Source organism: Jaculus jaculus, chromosome 11 (assembly GCF_020740685.1).
Source record: "Jaculus jaculus isolate mJacJac1 chromosome 11, mJacJac1.mat.Y.cur, whole genome shotgun sequence".
Classification (NCBI taxonomy): Eukaryota; Metazoa; Chordata; class Mammalia; order Rodentia; family Dipodidae; genus Jaculus; species Jaculus jaculus.
In genome coordinates this window covers 77727021-77745354 of record NC_059112.1, presented here as the reverse complement: position 1 = coordinate 77745354, position 18334 = coordinate 77727021, and the positions used below count along the sequence as shown (strand labels likewise).

At 40.4% G+C, this 18334-nt stretch overlaps 1 non-coding gene across 1 annotated transcript; it reads right to left on the bottom strand.

Annotated features, from left to right (window-relative positions):
* Nucleotides 1-11775: 11775 nt before the first annotated feature.
* Nucleotides 11776-11882, bottom strand: LOC123453397. Its single transcript, XR_006632790.1, has one exon. It is a non-coding gene; the product is annotated as a U6 spliceosomal RNA (small nuclear RNA).
* Nucleotides 11883-18334: the final 6452 nt, after the last annotated feature.

The window sequence follows — 18334 nt, the reverse complement described above, 5'->3', positions numbered from 1 at the left end:
CTACATAGGGTCACATTAACAAAAAAAAATCTGTTTCTTCATAGTTCTAAATGCTGAAGTCAACTCAGAGTCCTAGCCTGGCTTATTCTAGTTCGGGTTCTCTTTCTCACTGTGTTTTTACATGGAAGAAAAGGAGAGAGTGGCTATAACCCTTTCTATTATAAAAAACACAGTATAATCAACTGATAAAGAGAAAGGTACACTTCGATTGTTTCAGAGATTTCAGTCCATGATTAACCTTTGGTCACTTAATGACTATTAAAGGGAGCATATGGTTCTTCCAAGCCAATCACCTCATGGCTGGATGGGAAAGCAGGGGAATAAAGCCCCACTTCAGAGTATGTCCCACAGGTCTAAACACCTCCCAGCAGGACCTATCTCTTAAGATTCAATCACCTTCCAATAATTCCACCAGGGTTATCAAAGCTTTGTGAGACAATTAGGTCCAAACTAGAGCAAAGAGACAACAATTGGACAGCCCTTTGATGACCTTCTTCTGAAGGCATTTAATTCTATCATGATAACCTCTTTCTCCTGTCATGTAAATTGATTTATTCTAGCCATCACAATTGAGGTTAGGATTTCAGAGTTTTGTGATGACACCATTCAATTCATTACACCACTGAAGTTAACACATGAATTGTGGAATTGAGGATTCTTGCAGGGAAAGTAATCTGATACCAATGGTTAGACTAGTGCCCTTGAAAAACAACTGAAGTGTGTATATTGATGATGGTGATGATAGTCGTTGTTTATCATGTGATCAGGTACTAATCCACAAAAACTGGAAAGATTCAATCCCAGTACCAGACAAAGTGATAAATGAAAATACATATATATGTGTGTGTGTGTGTGTGTGTGTGTGTGTGTGTGTGTTGTATGTATTTTCATTATATACACATACTTTATAAATATATAATTTTCCAAGCTTGATTTTCCCTGTTGACAAAGTTTAGGGACAGACCTTCAACCCAAAATATTAGCTTTCCATTCTCTCTTTTTCAAAAATATTTTAATTTATTTTCAAACAGAAAGAGTGAATGTCTGCCAGGACCTCCAGCTGCTACATACAAACTCAAGATATGTGTGCCATTTTGTGTACCTGGCTTTACATAGGTACTAGAGAATTGAACTCAGGCCATTAGTCTTTGTAGGCAAGCACCTTAACTGCTGAGCCATTTCTCCAGCCCCATTCTCCCTCTTTAAATAATTCTTTTTTTTTTTTTTTTTTTTTTTTTTTTTTTGTGGTAGGGTCTCACTCTGGTCCAGGATGACCTGGAATTAACTCTGTAGTCTCAGGGTGGCCTTGAACTCACAGCGATCCTCCTACCTCTGCCTCCTGAGTGCTGTGATTAAAGGCGTGCACCACCATGCCCAGCAAATAAAATAATTCTTTTAGTGGATGTGTGAAATAGTGGGTTTGTTTATGGCATTCCATGCACATATATGTCATTGTACTTTGCTTATATTCACCACCATCACCGTCCCTTGCTCTTCCTGCCCCTTTCCACTTATTTCCTTCCACAAATAGCCATTGTCATTCTCTTTTAAGATGACTGCCCTCTCTGTATTTTGTCCTGAGTGCCTTCTTTATATCCTTCCCTGCAGCAAAGGATGTGCTGCAGGATGAGCAATGAGAATGTATCTGTCAGTCTTCTCCAGAGAAACTTAATGTCCTGAGGAATCAACATGTACATGCATGGGACATAGTACAAGGGATTTACTCATGTCAATTCTGGAAACTGACAGATCCAATGGTCCACAAGGTGAGGTACCAAGCTGGAAATTCAGCCTTGACTCCAGTCACATGCAAAGCCTGCTGTCTAAGGAGAACCACATTGTAACTCCTGTCCAAAGGCCATCAGGCTCCAAAACCAAGAAGATCCAGCGATTCAGTTAGATTCTGAGGCCAGCAAAAGGAATATATTTTCTGTTGCTCTGGGAGGGTCAGTCTTTTTGTTCCATTCAAGCCTTAACTGACTTAGTGAGACTCCTCCCACTGTGGAGGAAATTTTCTATGTTCTGTCTACTGAATCAGAGACTGATTTTATCCTAAAACACTCCTAGAAATACACCAGAATAATGTGGGCACCAATTATCTGGTCAAGTTGACACACAAGGTACATTGTAAGAATAAAAGGGAGGTTGCAAGTTATTGGTCAGACTTGAAGAGACCTGACCAATAAAATGGAAATGTTCCTTATCTTTCACATGTGATTGTGATGTCACTAACATGGTGAATCAGAGCAATCGTGGTTATAAATATTTTTAAAACTTTTTAATCTTCTGGTTAAAATGGCGGTGTAGGCAGCCTGGGGAGAAAAAAGACCAAAAAACCTCAGCAAAATACACTTTTACTAAAAAGTGAGGTGTATAGGAAACTGAAGCGGCAGCGGAGAAGTAGGAGAGATCCAGAGCATCCAGAGCCCCCACAGGCCTGCAAAAGCGGCCCCGACAGCTCCGCCAACAGCCGTGGTGGCGGGACGCACCAGAAAGCCGCCAGACTCGGCTCCAGCCGCAGGAAAAGCCAGGTGCTGGAGCTTCCCCTCACACCGCGCTCTCCACAACTCAGGAAACGTGAAGGGAGAGTGGCAGTGAGCAGTGGAGGAGCAGAACTTGAGGTAGAAGCACATGTGGAGCAGTGAGAGAACCAGAGCAGCTGCGGCTCCCTCCCCTCCCCCACCGCCTGAGCCCAGCTCCGGTGAACAGAGCAGTGTCCCAGGACCCAGCCACGCCAACTTGAGCCGACAGTGGGACCCAACCAGAAGCAGAGTTCAGCAGCAACATCAGCAGCTCCGGAACCGGTACCAGCAGCCCCAGCAGCAGCAGACCCAGGATCGTCAGCAGCGGCGGACCCAGGAGCGGCAACAACAGCAGACCCAGAAGCAGCAGCAGTTCCAGCAGCGGGGGTGCTGATCTGCAGGGCCACAGTTGCCAGGCTTGGTTTGCCCCGCAGGAAAAGCCAGTGCCCAGCTCCAAAAATCAGAACAGCAGCCCGACGACCCAGGCAGCAACTTGACTGAGACCAAAATCATCCAAGGTAACTGGGTTTGCACCAGGGAAGGGTTGTACTTGGTCACAAGCTAACTGGGATCCCTAAACAGACCAGAAATCTTAACCTCTGTGTTGATAGAGGATCTGGTTGTTATAATAACTACTCTGGCATACATACTTGGGGCTGTTTTTGACTGAATGGGTATAGTGTTTAGTTAACTTTTAGAATCTACCAGTATTTTATTCCACTCAGCCTACTTGAATACTCCCATAGCAGGGAAACTCAACCCCTAGGAGCACCTTTGTAGATACTATCAGAGTCTTAAGAGCCACATCTAACACCTTAAGCTCCTACCCTGAAAATATATAACATCAAATCAACTGATACAGCTAAGAATACCTAGCTAGCTAGAAAATCCAAGCAATAACTTAATCCAAGATGCAAAAATTTATTCATGATAACACAAGAAACACTAAAAAGCAAGACGATATAAATCCACCTAAAAATATTAATGCATCAGAAATGACCTCCAGTGAGAAAGAGTTAGAGGAAATGCCTGAAAAAGATTTCAAAAGAATGATTGTAAATATGTTCAAAGAAGTCAGAGAACAAATCAAAGGATTCAAAGAGGAACTTAAAGAGGAAATCAAAGGAATCAAAGAAGATGCAGGACACCAATTTCATGAAATAAAGAAGGCAATACAAGACACAAATAAGGAAATGGAAATAATAAAGAAAAACCAGTCAGAATTACTAGCAATAAAGAACACAGTTAATGAAATAAAAAACTCTGCAGAAAATCTCACCAGTAGAATGGATGAAGGAGAGGACAGAATATCTAAGCTAGAAGACCAGGTGGCAGATCTAATACAGTCCAACAAAGAGAAAGACAAACTTACAGAAAATTATGAGTGGGAATGTCAAGATATTCGGGACACCATGAAAAGATCAAATATAAGAAGTCAGGGCATAGTAGAAGGATAATTCCACTCCAAAGTCATAGTGGGCATCTTCAAAAAAAACATAGAAGAAAATTTCCCCAAATTGGGAAAGAGGTGCCAATACAGATACAGGAAGCCTTTAGAACCCCAGCCAGACAAAACCTGGAAAGAACCTCTCCTCGCCATATTATAATCAAACTTCCAAACACACACACCAAAGAAAAAATATTGAAAGCAGTTAGAGAGAAAAATCAAGTTACCTAAAAAGTAAGCCCATCAGGATTACAGCAGATTTATTCAACACAAACTTTTAAAGCCAGAAGGGCTTGGAGTGATATATTCCAAGTTCTGAAAGATAACAACTGTCAACCAAGGTTACTTTATCCTGCAAAGTTATCCATTCAAATAGATGGACAAATAAGGACATTCCATGACAAAAGCAGGTTAAAGGAGTATTTGAAGACAAAACCAGCTCTACAGAAAATACTTGATAGAATCCTCCATGCTGAACAAAAGGAAAAGCACTCATATAAGGAACCCAGAAAACACAAGCAATACTCAAATACTAGTTAACAGAAGAGAGCACAGGTAGAACCAGAACCACAAAAAAAAAAAAAAAAAAAATGGCAAACATAAATACACACCTTTCAATAATATCTCTTAATATCAATGGCCTCAATGTCCCAACGAAAAGACATAGATTTGCAGACTGGATTAAAAAGCAGGATCCTACAATTTGTTGTCTCCAAGAAACTCACCTTTCTACAAAGGATAGACATTATCTCAGGGTGAAAGGTTGGAAGACGGTGTTTCAAGCAAATGGGCCTAGAAAACAAGCAGGGGTTGCTATCCTAATATCAGACAGGGTAGACTTTAGTCCAACGTTAGTCAAGAAAGATAAGGAAGGTCACTTTATATTGATTAAGGGCACACTCCAACAGGAGGACATTACCATCCTAAACATATATGCACCTAACATGGGGGCTCCCAAATTTGTCAAACAAACACTATTAGAACTAAGGTCACAGATAACACCAAACACAGTGGTGGTGGGTGACTTTAACACCCCACTCTCATCACTTGACAGGTCATCCCAGGAAAAAATAAACAAAGAGGCATCTGGACTAAATGAGGTCATAGAAGGAATGGGCCTAACAGAAATATACAGGACATTTCATCCAAAGGCTGCAGAATATACATTCTTTTCAGCAGCACATGGAACATTCTCTAAAATAGACCATATATTAGGACACAAAGCAAATCTTAACAAATTCAGGAAAATTGAAATAATTCCTTGCATTCTATCTGACCACAATGGAATTAAACTACAAATCAGTAGCAAGAAAGGCTATAGACCATACACAAAATCATGGAAACTAAACAATACACTACTAAATGATGAATGGGTCAATGAAGAAATCAAAAACTTTATAGAGTCAAACGATAATGAAAACACAACATACCAAAATCTCTGGGACACAATGAAGGCAGTTCTAAGAGGTAAATTTATAGCCTTAATTGCCTATATTAAGAAATTAGAAAGGTCGCAAGTAAACGACCTAATGCTTTGCATTAAAGCCTTGGAAAAAGAAGAACAAGGCAAACCAAAAATCAGTAGATGGGAAGAAATAATAAAATTAGGGCAGAAATTAAGGAAATACAAACAAAAAGAACAATCCAAAGAATTAATGAAACAAAGAGTTGGTTCTTGGAAAGGATAAACAAGATTGATAAACCCTTAGCAAATCTGACCAAAAGAAAGAGAGAAGAGACACATATTAATACAATCAGGGATGAACAAGGTAACATCACAACAGATTCCAGAGAAATTCAAAAAATCATAGGGACAAACTATAAAAGCATATACTCCACAAAGTATGAAAATCTGAAAGAAATGGATGATTTCCTTGATCTATATGACCTACCTAAATTAAATCAAAATGAGATTAATCACTTAAATAGACCTATAACAAACATGGAGATCCGAACAGTTATCAATAATCTCCCAACTAAAAAAAGCCCAGGCCCAGATGAATTCACTGCTGAATTGTACCAGACTTTTAAGGAAGAGCTGACATCATTGCTTCTTAAGCTTTTCCAGGAAACAGAAAAAGAAGGAATTCTACCAAACTCCTTCTATGAGGCTAGCATCACCCTGATACCAAAACCAGGCAAAGATAGAACAAAAAAAGAAAATTACAGACCAATCTCCCAAATGAACATAGATGTAAAAATTCTCAACAAAATATTGGCAAAGAGAATACAAGAGTATATCAAAAAGATCATTCACCCTGACCAAGTAGGCTTTATCCCAGAGATGCAGGGATGGTTCAACATACGCAAATCTATAAATGTAATACATTACATAAACAGGTTGAAGGACAAAAATCACATGATCATCTCATTAGACGCAGAAAAAGCATTTGACAAAATCCAGCATCCCTTCATGATAAAAGTCCTACAGAGACTGGGAATAGAAGGAACATATCTCAATATAATAAAGGCTATTTATGACAAGCCTACAGCCAACATATTACTAAATGGGGAAAAACTGGAAGCTTTTCCACTAAAATCAGGAACAAGACAAGGATGTCCACTGTCCCCACTTTTATTTAATATAGCTTTGGACATCTTAGCCATAGCAATAAGGCAAGAGACACACATCAAAGGGATACAAATTGGAAAGGAAGAGATCAAGTCATCATTATTTGCAGATGATATGATTCTATATATAAAGTACCCTAAAGACTCTATTAGCAAACTGTTTGAGCTGATCTAAACCTACAGCAATGTAGCAGGATACAAAATAAATACACAGAAATCAGTAGCCTTCATATATGCTAACAACAAAAACACAGCGGATGAAATCAGAGAATCACTCCCGTTCACAATTGCATCAAAAAAAATAAAGCATCTTGGAATAAACCTAACCAAGGAAATAAAGAATCTCTACAATGAGAACTTTAAAACACTCAAGCGAGAAATTGCAGAAGACACTAGAAAGTGGAGAAACATCCCTTGTTCCTGGATTGGAAGAATCAATATTGTAAAATGGCAATCTTACCTAAAGCAATCTACACATTTAATGCAATCCCTATCAAAATTCCAAAGGCTTTCTTCATGGAAATAGAAAAAACAATCTAAAAATTCATTTGGAATCACAAAAAACCTCGAAAATCTAAAATAATACTGAGCAACAAAAAAGAGGCTGGTGGTATCACCATACCTGATTTTAACCTATACTACAGAGCCATAGTAACAAAAACAGCATGGTACTGGCACAAAAACAGACATGTAGATCAGTGGAACAGAATAGAGGACCCAGATGTAAGCCCAAGTAGCTATAGCCACCTGATAATTGATAAAAATGCCAAAAATACTCAGTGGAGAAGAGACAGCCTCTTCAGCAAATGGTGTTGGGAAAACTGGATATATATCTGCAGAAGGATGAAAATAGAATCTTCTCTCTCGCCATGCACAAGAATTAAGTCCAAATGGATTAAAGACCTTAACATCAGACCTGAAACTCTGAAACTGCTAGAGGAAAAAGTAGGGGAAACCCTTCAACATATTGGTCTTGGCAAAGACTTTCTGAACACAACCCCAATTGCTCAGGCAATAAAACCACAGATTAATAACTGGGACCTCATGAAATTACAAAGATTTTGCACTGCAAAGGACACAGTGAAAAAAGCAAAGAGGCAACCTACAGAATGGGAAAAAATCTTCGCCAGCTATATATCTGATAGAGGATTAATATCTAGGATATACAAAGAACACAAAAAGTTTAGTAATAAGGCATCAAACAAGCCAATCAAAAAATGGGCTATGGAGCTAAATAGAGAGTTCTCAAAGGAAGAAATACGAATGGCATATAAGAATCTAAAAAAATGTTCTACGTCACTAGTCATCAGGGAAATGCAGATTAAAACTACATTGAGATTCCATCTCATTCCTGTGAGATTGGCCACCATCATCAAAACAAATGATCATAAATGTTGGTGGGGATGTGGAAAAAAGGAACCCTTCTACACTGCTGGTGGGAATGCAATCTGGTCCAGCCATTGTGGAAAACAGTGTGGAGTTTCCTAAAACAGCTAAACATTGATCTACCATATGACCCAGCTATAGCAGTACTAGGCATATATCCAAAGGACTCATCTCATTTCCTTAGAAGTACATGCTCAACCATGTTTATTGCTGCTCAATTTATAATAGCTGGGAAATGGAACCAGCCTAGATGTCCCTCAACAGATGAGTGGATAATGAAGATGTGGCCCATTTATACAATGGAGTTCTACTCAGCAGTAAAGAAAAATGAAGTTATGAACTTTGCAGAAAAATGGATGGACCTGAAATTATTATACTAAGTGAGGTAACCCAGGCCCAGAAAGCCAAGCACCACATGTTCTCTCTCATATGTGGATCCTAGCTACAGATGATTGGGCTTCTGTGTGAGAATGAAAATACTTAGTAGCAGAGGCCAGTAAGGTAAAAAGGAGACATAAAGGGTAGAGAAAGGAAGGGAGGAGAATACTTAATAGGTTGATATTGTATATATGTAATTACAATGATTATAATGGGGAGGTAATATGATAGAGAATGGAATTTCAAATGGGAAAGGAAAACAAAAGGAAGTGTATTAACTGGCTGAACATCCAGCACAATGTTTAGCATTTTGTAAATAATGAAAGAATGGTACATCACATTATTTTTTAATTCATTAATGCCAAATGTGTGCTATACATACAGGAAATTTGAGGAGATTAAGAAATTATTGCAGGTGTCAAGTGAAAATTTGAGGGGTTATTTTTTGCTTTTATTTATTTCCTTGAAGAACAATATTGAAAAAAAAATAGCCAGAGAGAAGAACATTAGGGAAACTGGTGAATATTTAAATCATATAGGTGAGACATAAGATAGATGGTACCAGTTCCCAGCACTGGACTCTGCAAGTTCTACTGCTGGCCTAGGCCAAATGTACCAACAGAAATGCAATGGTGGCATGTCTGTTATGAAGTAAACTAACTGCTCTTTGATTGGATTTGAGGCCTGCTCCATGGGAAATAATTCATGTCTGGTGCTGAAAATATAACCAAAAGTCTATGGCTGGGGAGGTCATAAACCCTAAGGGAAAAACCACTACTGTTGTCTGGCTAAATGGATATATTATGTGAAACCATTGCCCTCTAAACACTTGTGTTTATGCCAATGTATTAATGTTACTTCTATTTTTGGTTAGGGAAGCTTCACTTTTCAGATGGTAGCGACCACTGGGGTGACTCAAAAATGGCCAATGTGCTGAGAAGTGACGATGTAGTGTTTAACACTAAGTAGACATCTCTATCACAAAGGCTCAGGAACCATTGTGGAAGAGGTGGAAGAAAATAATGTTAAGAACCAAAAGAAAAGGAGGACTGCCTACAATATATCTTTCAGACACAAAGTGGCCATGGTATTCATGATCTCACAGTGGCTGATGCTGTGTACGCAAAACCTAAGAGAGATTAGTTGGACAAAAGAAGGATTTCAGTGGAGGGGGGACCAGAAAGTGGAAAAGGGAACGTGGTAGGAGGGGATTATGATATGGTATATTGTCTATATGTACAGAGGTTATCAATAAGCTTTAATAATAATAATTACAGATGATTTCATTTTATAAAATTAATACTAAAGAAAAGATTGTTACGTTGAAATGGGCTTCCCAAAAAGGGAGTCACCAAAAGAAAAACAGGATGGCTACAGGAAGATATAAGAAATGGATCATCCACATTCCTCAAGAAAGATGCCCCAAGAACAGGATTTACCGCCCCTCCTTATCTCTCACCAGGTCACTTCTGGTCTCTCCATATGGCTAATGTAAAAGAATAGAGATTTGCTGCCCTAACAAGAAAATCCTTTCCCTTTTCAGCTTCCCCCAGTTGAGAAAACCTATAAAGCCCACTATCTGTGACCTCAGACTGACCGCTTCCACTCCTTCCTGAGAGACAGTCATGCTTTCTGAATAAAACTTCCATCTTTGCCTCAGAGTGTTCTTCGTGGTCCTTGGTCACTGCTGAACCTTACAAAGAGGAAGTTCATGGATTCCAGGTACAGAGTGGTTAAGATGAATTTCTAAATTGTATCATTCAGCTACAAAATATGAACAGAAGAAGTTAAAGAAAGAAAATATCTTGACAACTACTTAAGTAATTTTATATTATGAATGTACAAAGATGTTTCTCTTGGCATAAGTGTTTTTTTTTTCTTCTTGAAACCAATATGAAATGATAGGGCATATGGTCTTCAGCAAAAGGAGGGTCCTTACTCTAGGCCCACTGCCTAGAATAGTAGCTATTATCATCAGTTTACTATTCTAAACAAGACTTTAAAAAGAAGAAGTTATGTAGATTAAACCCCAAATGGAATTAAATTACTTTGGGTGTGGAAATAGCTGAATCCTGCTCTACTTCACCTGTTTTCGGTGGCATTTGTATTTGACCTCTTTTTCATGTTTATGAATTCCTCTTTTCTATAAAGCTTTGTCAAAAGCTGTGTTAGAGATTTTTTTTTAATGAATGTGACATTTTTACATTTATGTCCCAAGCAGAGATGCTAAATTTTTCCAGCCTGTGTGTTGCTAAAATTTTAGAGACAATAGCCCAGTCATTTACTACCACTTCAGGGAAGAAGCAGTCATCTTTCTAAATTGAAGCAGTGATTCACAATCCTACCATTTTCTTGTATCTGCTGTGTCTGGCTTTTCACGTGTTTGTAGGAAGTGATTTTGTACAGAACAAGTGCATCAGTTATTTTTCTCATTGACGTCACCAAGGGTCTGAGAAAAGGCATCTTAAATGGTGGGTGGTTTATTGTATCTCACAGTGTGAGGGAACACTCCATCATGGCAGGACAGGTTTGGTGACAGAAGTGTGAAGTCACACAACAACCACAGCCAGGAAACAGAGAGGTGACTGTGGGTCCTCAGTTCATTTTTTTCCTTTCTATTCATTCCTGGTCCCTAGCCCATAGGATGGTGTCACTCATGTTCACTGTGGTGGGGAGAGTCTTCCTGTGGTGTTAAGACTCCCTGAAAATGCCCACATATTCTCCCAGAGGTTTGCTTCTATAGTGATTCTAAATCCTAGCAAGTTGTCAGTGAAGATTACCACCACACCAGTCAGTGCATTCACTAACCAATTTCTTAGCTTTCCTTTAGTGATGCTGCTCAGAAAGATCGTATCAGATTACCTTAGTTTCTTCAAAACTTCCCTATGGAATGAACTTCCCCACCCAAGGTTGCTACCCATGTCATTCCTGAAAGAAACAAATATTGTCCTTTCTTGTGTGACTTTTCCCAAGTACAGTTGGAACATTGGAAGAAGCTATATCCAAAGGTGGAAAATGTTCACTCTGGCCTTTAATATAGCCAATCCCTATTATGGCACTGATTAATTAACTATCATGAGATGGGTTGAGATCAATAAGGGGGGCTTGCAGGTTGATTTCTGCCTGAGGTAATGGGAAAGTGTTCAGCACTGTTACAATCGGTTAAAAAAATCAATTAGTGTTAATGATATGGTTGGCGGTGTGTGCATGTATGGGTTTGTATGCACATGTACATGTATGCACATGTATGGAGGCCAGCAAGATAACCTGAGTTGTCCTTCCTTAGGGGCCATTCTCTTTTTATGAGAAAGGGTTTCAATGGTCTGGTGCTGGCTGGCCAGAGAAACCCAGGGATCCAGCTCTCTGTCTTCCCAGCACTGGAACCACAAATATGCACCAACATGCCTGGCATTTTTAAAGTTATGAATATACTTTGTATGTACACATCATGTATTAGTACCATCATTTCCTAAATATATGGAATGCTTCACAAACTTGCATGTCACCCTTGCACAGCGGCCATGCTAATCTTCTCTGTATCATTCCAATTTTAGTATATGTGCTGCTAAAGTGAGCAAATGCCTGGCATTTTTATGTCATCTGGGGATCTGGGCATCAAACTCAGGACCTCATCTTTGCAAGGCTGAGTCATCTCCCCAGCCCAACGATAATTTCTTATATAAACACACATTATTCTGTGTTCCCTTTCTTGTAAATAGGCAAAGATTTTCATAAGATGGAGCAATGTGACTCCCTAATTGGCAGGGCTGAGATTTTCCCATGCTGCCCTGACTGCCGTGAGCCGAAGGACTGTCAGTTAGTTAGCCAGCTGGACTATCCTTGTGCCAGGACCAGTCATTGTGAGCACTCCCTGGAGGCCTTGAGAATACGGTCAAATGATTGCGGCTGATTGCCCCAGCTCCTCAAATGCACCCTCTGCCAGTCAAGTTATATAAGCTTTTTTAAAATCATAAATCTCAGTGACCTATAAGTGGCTCTGAAACTATTTCCACCTAGATCGGAGGGGAGAACAACACCCCTCAGGTCAAATACCGACCTTCACTTGTATAAGAGGGTGAGGTGGGACTACCCTCTTCTTTGGCTATACAAAGCAGGTCTACCTAGCAACTCAGATACTGTTCCTTCTGATGAAACATTACACACCTGATAAAAAGCTTCTCTTGTATGGTTTTCTTGCTTACCTTTAAAAAGTGGTGCAGACTTTGCTAGTATCATGAAGAAGAAGTGGCAGAGAAGCAGAGTGGTGAGAGTAGCAGCAGCCACTGCTGAGCAGTTCTAGGTCCAGCTGGCAACTGAACAGCCAAAGAGGCAGCTGAGTGGATTCAGAGAGGGGCCAGGGCAGGAGGAAGGATAGCAGGAGCACAGATGGCAAGAGAGGACACAGAGCTAAGGCTGTGGGAGGATGGAAGGCTGTAAGGAAATGAGGAAGATAAGCTGGTCCCTGGAGGAGTCTGAGAGAGCTGTCAAGGCATTAGGGCATGGGGCTCAGACACCACAGCCTTGGAGCTGTAACATTGGCTGGTGTTACAGGTGGAGGAATCCTGATACCTCAGCCTGACCAGAAGCTGCCAGTAACCCAAGGCCTGCAAAAGACCTGGAACGCCAAAGGGTGTGGCTTGCTGCAGCTGCCCCCAAACTCCAAGGGATAAAAGAGCCTCTGTGAGAGGGTCCCAGCCAGCTGGGTGCTGACAGGCCACCACAGATTCTAATGCAAATTCAAAGCTGGTCTGCAGTGGGAGAGAGGAAGACAAAAATAAATAAATAAATAAGTAAAATAGAGAAAGATGGAAGAATAAGAGGCCTAAAGCAACAGGGCACACACAGGAGCTAACGTTAAGAGGAAATGGAAAACCACAAGCAAGGATGAGGTTAAGAAAGAGAGAGTCAAAGGGCAAGCTGCCAGTTGAAAGAGGAAAAATGAAGTAGAAGGCACAAAAATAAGTAACAGAAAAAGTGGATGGAGATGGCCCAGCTGGTAACTGTGGTGGTATAGCCTGGCAGACCCTGGTTCATCATGAATTAAATTTCCCAGTACACCGGTCCTGTGGGGGCTGGAGATAGGAGAATTGCCTGCGCCAGTTTGACAGAAAACAACTCCAGGTTCAGTGACTCAAAGAAACAATATGCAAGAGCTGAGCAGAAGTATCTTGACACTCCTCTGGCCTCTGCTTGTACTTGCACAAGGTACATACATGTGCAAACAGTATGCATCATGCATCATTCATACTCATATCACACCCTACTACACATACTACACACACACACACACACACACACACACACACACACACTAGCTGAAGGTCTGCTCAAGTAACATTTATATAAATCTCAGTTCGCATAAACTAATACAGTCCCCAGGCCTGGAGTGCTTCCACAATGATGTCCAGCTTCCCAAGTAAGTAAGATTCTGCTCCACTCACTTCTCCTGAGCTTTCACTTTCTTTTTTTTCTGTTTCCCTGTGTCTCCACTCTCTTCTTTGCTTCCTTCACTTTTTCTTTTGCCCTAACCACTCCCCACTCTTGCTTTTACTTTCTTTTTAATTTTTTAAATATTATTTATTTATTTATTTGAGAGCAAGAGAGAGAGAAGGAGGGAGAGAATGGGTACAACAGGGCCTCCAGCCACTGCAAACAAACTGTACACGCATGTGCCACCCAGTGCATCTGGCTGATGTGGGTCCTCGGGAGTCAAACCTAGGTCCTTAAGCTTTGCAGGCAAGCACATTAACTGCTATGCCATCTCTCCTGCACTTTTGTTTTCTTTTTAATAACATATACAACTATATGTAACAGATCCTCATGACTTGGGGACATGAGTGGTCCTGTTCATTATCAACAACACAACCTGATCTGCAGGAGGTGACGTGGATACCTGATGTGTTCTCTAAGAGTGCTGTCATTTAGGTACTCAAACACTTTCTTGTTATTGAAACACTTCGGTCTCTTAATTCCTCTACTTCCCCCAATATATATTTCCAACCCACTTCTTTGGTTTGTTTTGTTTTAACTTTAGATTTACCATTGAAAGGAAGGCAGGGGAGACAGTGAAAGTGTGCACTTGTTTTCCTCTAGGAATTGTTTTGTTTTGTTTTTCGAGATAAGGTCTCACTCTAGCCCAGGCTGACCTGGATGGAATTCACTATGGAGTCTCAGGGTGGCCTCGAACTCACAGTGATCCTCCTATCTCTACCTCCCAAGTGCTGGGATTAAAGGCATGCACCATCATGCCTGGTTTACGCCTAGGAAATTTTTATCCATTAATGATTATCCTTCATGTATGAATTATTACTAAAAATGTTGTTGGGCTGGAAAGTCAGCTCAATCGTTAACAGCACTTCCTGTGGAAGCAGAAGGGCTTGAGGAGCCCTGAGATGCTGCTCAAGTTTGAATCCCACATGGACAGTTGGGCATTTCCACATGCCCCGTAACTCCAATCGCATAGGGGAGCCAGTGATCCAAGAATCACTGGAACTCACGAAAAAATGACAAGCTTCAGGATCAGTAAGAGACTCCAGCTCCAGGAAGAACAGATGAAAGAAGGATGCAGCAGGACCCCTGATGTTCTGCTTTGGCTACCATAGCTGAGTGAACCCTGCTGCAGGAGAGCACACTGGGGCCCACAGGTACACACACATGTATTCACAACACAACACAACATACATTGACAAGCAAACAAAAAATTGTCTGTGAAGTAATGACTTTCTAACTCTATCAACCTTTACTTTTAACAACATCAACAACAAAAATAAAAACCCACAAAATTTGAAGTAATCCAACTATTCTGAGATTCTGATTCATGGTAGAGCTCTTGCTCCCTCTTAAGACACATATGGCCAAGCATTAACAGTAAGACCCGGGTCTATCAGCCTTCTTTTCTTCCTCTTCTTTTCTACATTTATTATTTTTTTGTATTAATGTAAACTCCTTTCAGTCTAGTAGCTTGAACTTAGGCTGCACACAGGAAACGGGAGATACTTTAAAAACTACGCAATATGGGCAGTCCACCTCCAAGGACGGGCTTTATAACTGTTTTGGAATGGGTCTGAGCATGGAATTTAAAAAATCCTCCTAGAGCATTTATAAAGCTACTTACAGGCAAACTACCCATAAATCAATGACCAAGTCAGTCTTTCCTAAAGGCACCTATCACCATATTATGTCCCCAGCCTACATGTTTCCCAAGTGCCACAGTTAACTCCACTTCAGCGCCCACTTCATCAACATGACAGATGTAATCTGGGCCAGTTTGTTTCTCTAGCTGGTCTCTCTTGGCTTTCTTCCTCTACCCCTGAGGCCTTTCCGTCTTTCTTTTTCTTCTTCCTTCCTTCCTCCCTCCCTCCCTCCCCCTCTCTCTCTCTCTCTCTCTCTCTCTCTCTCTCTCTCTCTCTCTTTCTTTCTTTTTTTTTCTTTCTTCTTTCCTTCAGCTGACTGTCGACTTGTGGTCAAGTAGCCCTTCCTCTCCTCCCTCTTATTTCACCTTTTTCCTGTCTTTATTCTAGTACCATGTACATACTGTTGATATTTATTATGGCTTATAGTTAACTGAAGCTGATGTAAGTTATGTGCCACATGTGACAGAGGACACAGTGTTTTTCTGAGCCTTTATGACCACTTTTTTCAAGTTTCTCCATTTTCCTGCAAGCTTGATTATTTCATTTTTCCTTACCACTGAGTAGGATTCCACTGTGTATATGTACCACATCTTCACAAGTCATTATCCACCCTGAGCAGAAGAGACCCATAAAAGGTGGAGAAAGCACAACCCTAAAACCATGGGTTCTGGCTGGTCAATCCCAGGACCAGAATTGGGTTTCCCCCACAGTGAGCTATTGATCAGGGAGACATGAGGTCCTTAAAATAATGGAGTCCATTGCCAAAGCACTTGGTTACCTGGAATAGCTAAAAGATCCCTATTGTTAAAGACATCACAGCCTGCGGCCACAGTATATCAAGTGACCATACTGGAAATTAGAGAGAATTCTGTTCCCTACTGGCTAGCCCTCATAGTACTGTGCTGGAAAGCTGGGAGCTGTTAGAGAATAACAGTTGCCAACAGATTGAATAAACCGGAGATCCTGCCAGATACAAAATCAACCAACTGAGCAAAAAGTATACCCTTATGCAATAGTGACACATAGCCAGTGCAGGTATCCAGTTGCTTATAGATTGTACATGAGACTTACTCATTTCAGGAAAACTCACTTATGACTCCAGGTACCAAGCCATATTCCTGAGGACAGGAAACCAATAGGCTCTAGAGAGAACCTCTACAGACATGTAGAACAATATCAATCTCTCTCTTTCTCTGTCTTTTTTTTTTTTTTTTGGAACTTTTTCAGGAGCTACTTTATTTTTTTTAATTTTTTATTAGTTTTGTATTCAGCAAATACAGGCAGTTTGGTACCGTTATTAGGCTCATCCATGGCCTACCCCCTCCCCATTGGCCCCTCCTTGTTGAGGTATATGGGTCGTGCATTGTGGAGTTAATCCACAGTTATTGGTACGATAAATGTCTCTGCATATCCCGACCCAACATGTGGCTCTGACATTCTTTCTGCCCCCTCTTCTATAAAATTTCCCTGAGCCATGTTGGGTTCATTTTTGGTCTGCTTCAGTGATGAGGTGTTGGGGGCCTCTGAGGCTCCGGCTCTCTCATTTGGTAGGAGTTGATTTTTCTCTGTGTTGGTCTCCTTCCCCCTTGTAGAACAATATATCTCTTAATAACTTGCTGGATGTGGTGGCACATGCCTTTAATCCCAACACTTGGGAGGCAGAGGTAGGAGGATTGCCATGATTGTGAGGCTACCTTGAGACTACAGAGTGATTTCCAGGTCAGTCTGAGTTAGAATGAGACCCTACCTCAAAATAAATAAATAAATAAATAAATAAATAAATAAATAAATAAATAAATAAAATAACTGGGCTCATTCACTTTAATTCAACCTTTAGTTGGAAAATCTGTTCTATCTTGTAGATGGTGAATACTGGGGAGAACGAGGATACATCAATAACAGAAAGCCAACAGTCTACCATGAGATACAGCACCTCCGCCTTATTTTCCCTGAGCCCAGAATTCACCATAAAGGAAGTGGTTCCAGGAACATGATGACAGACACTGTGATAACTTAAACTTCATCAAAACACAGATGCAGAGGGTACAGAGATAGCAACAGTAAATCAGATCCCTTTCTTTCCTGACAAGACTCAGGGAATATTGTGGATGACAGGGCACAGAGATTATAAGAGCCTCAGGGTAGGTGAGAATAGCCTGAGATATCATGTCCCATACCTGAAGACTGACTAAGGCTTCTTGGTTCCCACAATGAATACCAACAACCCCCCTGAAGAAGACCCTCAGTAGAATTGGGGTGGGAGTACAAGGGGTCTAAGAGTATGACCTTTTTATAAAAAAAATCAATAGATAAAATCAAAAACCATATTGGTAGCCATCGTTATTACCACAGTGATGCCATACATGTCTAGTCACATGAAATATATGAATAAATTGACCAACAAATAAATGTTTACATGGTTTTTTCTAGTTAGCACATCATTTCACATTGGAGCCTTATGGTTAGTGTAGTCTGTATGTAGGAGTTGTTATTTCCACATGTGGTAGTGAAAAATTAGTCCTTGACGGGCTAAACATCTGGAGGTATAATGTGTAGTGACAACTGCACAGAAATCCAGGTGTTCTGTTCTGGCTCTGAATGTTAGAGTGTTTAGGCTCTTGTCTCACTGTATTTTTTTTTCTCTTTCAGAGATGTTCTTCTTTCCATTTTATCCCTCTTTATTCCATCTGGTGACTCATCTGGAGGACCCTAACTGCCAAAAGTTCTCCTTTAGAAGCTACCTAAGAAACTACCAGTGTCTCCCTGTTGTCATTTCTATCTGTGTGGATGTGGGGTAGGAGGCTGAGCATGCATGTATGTATGTGTATATCCATTTCTATATATCTATACATCTCTTGTATCTAAGCCATTTTATCGAGTACATATTGAGTTAAGAT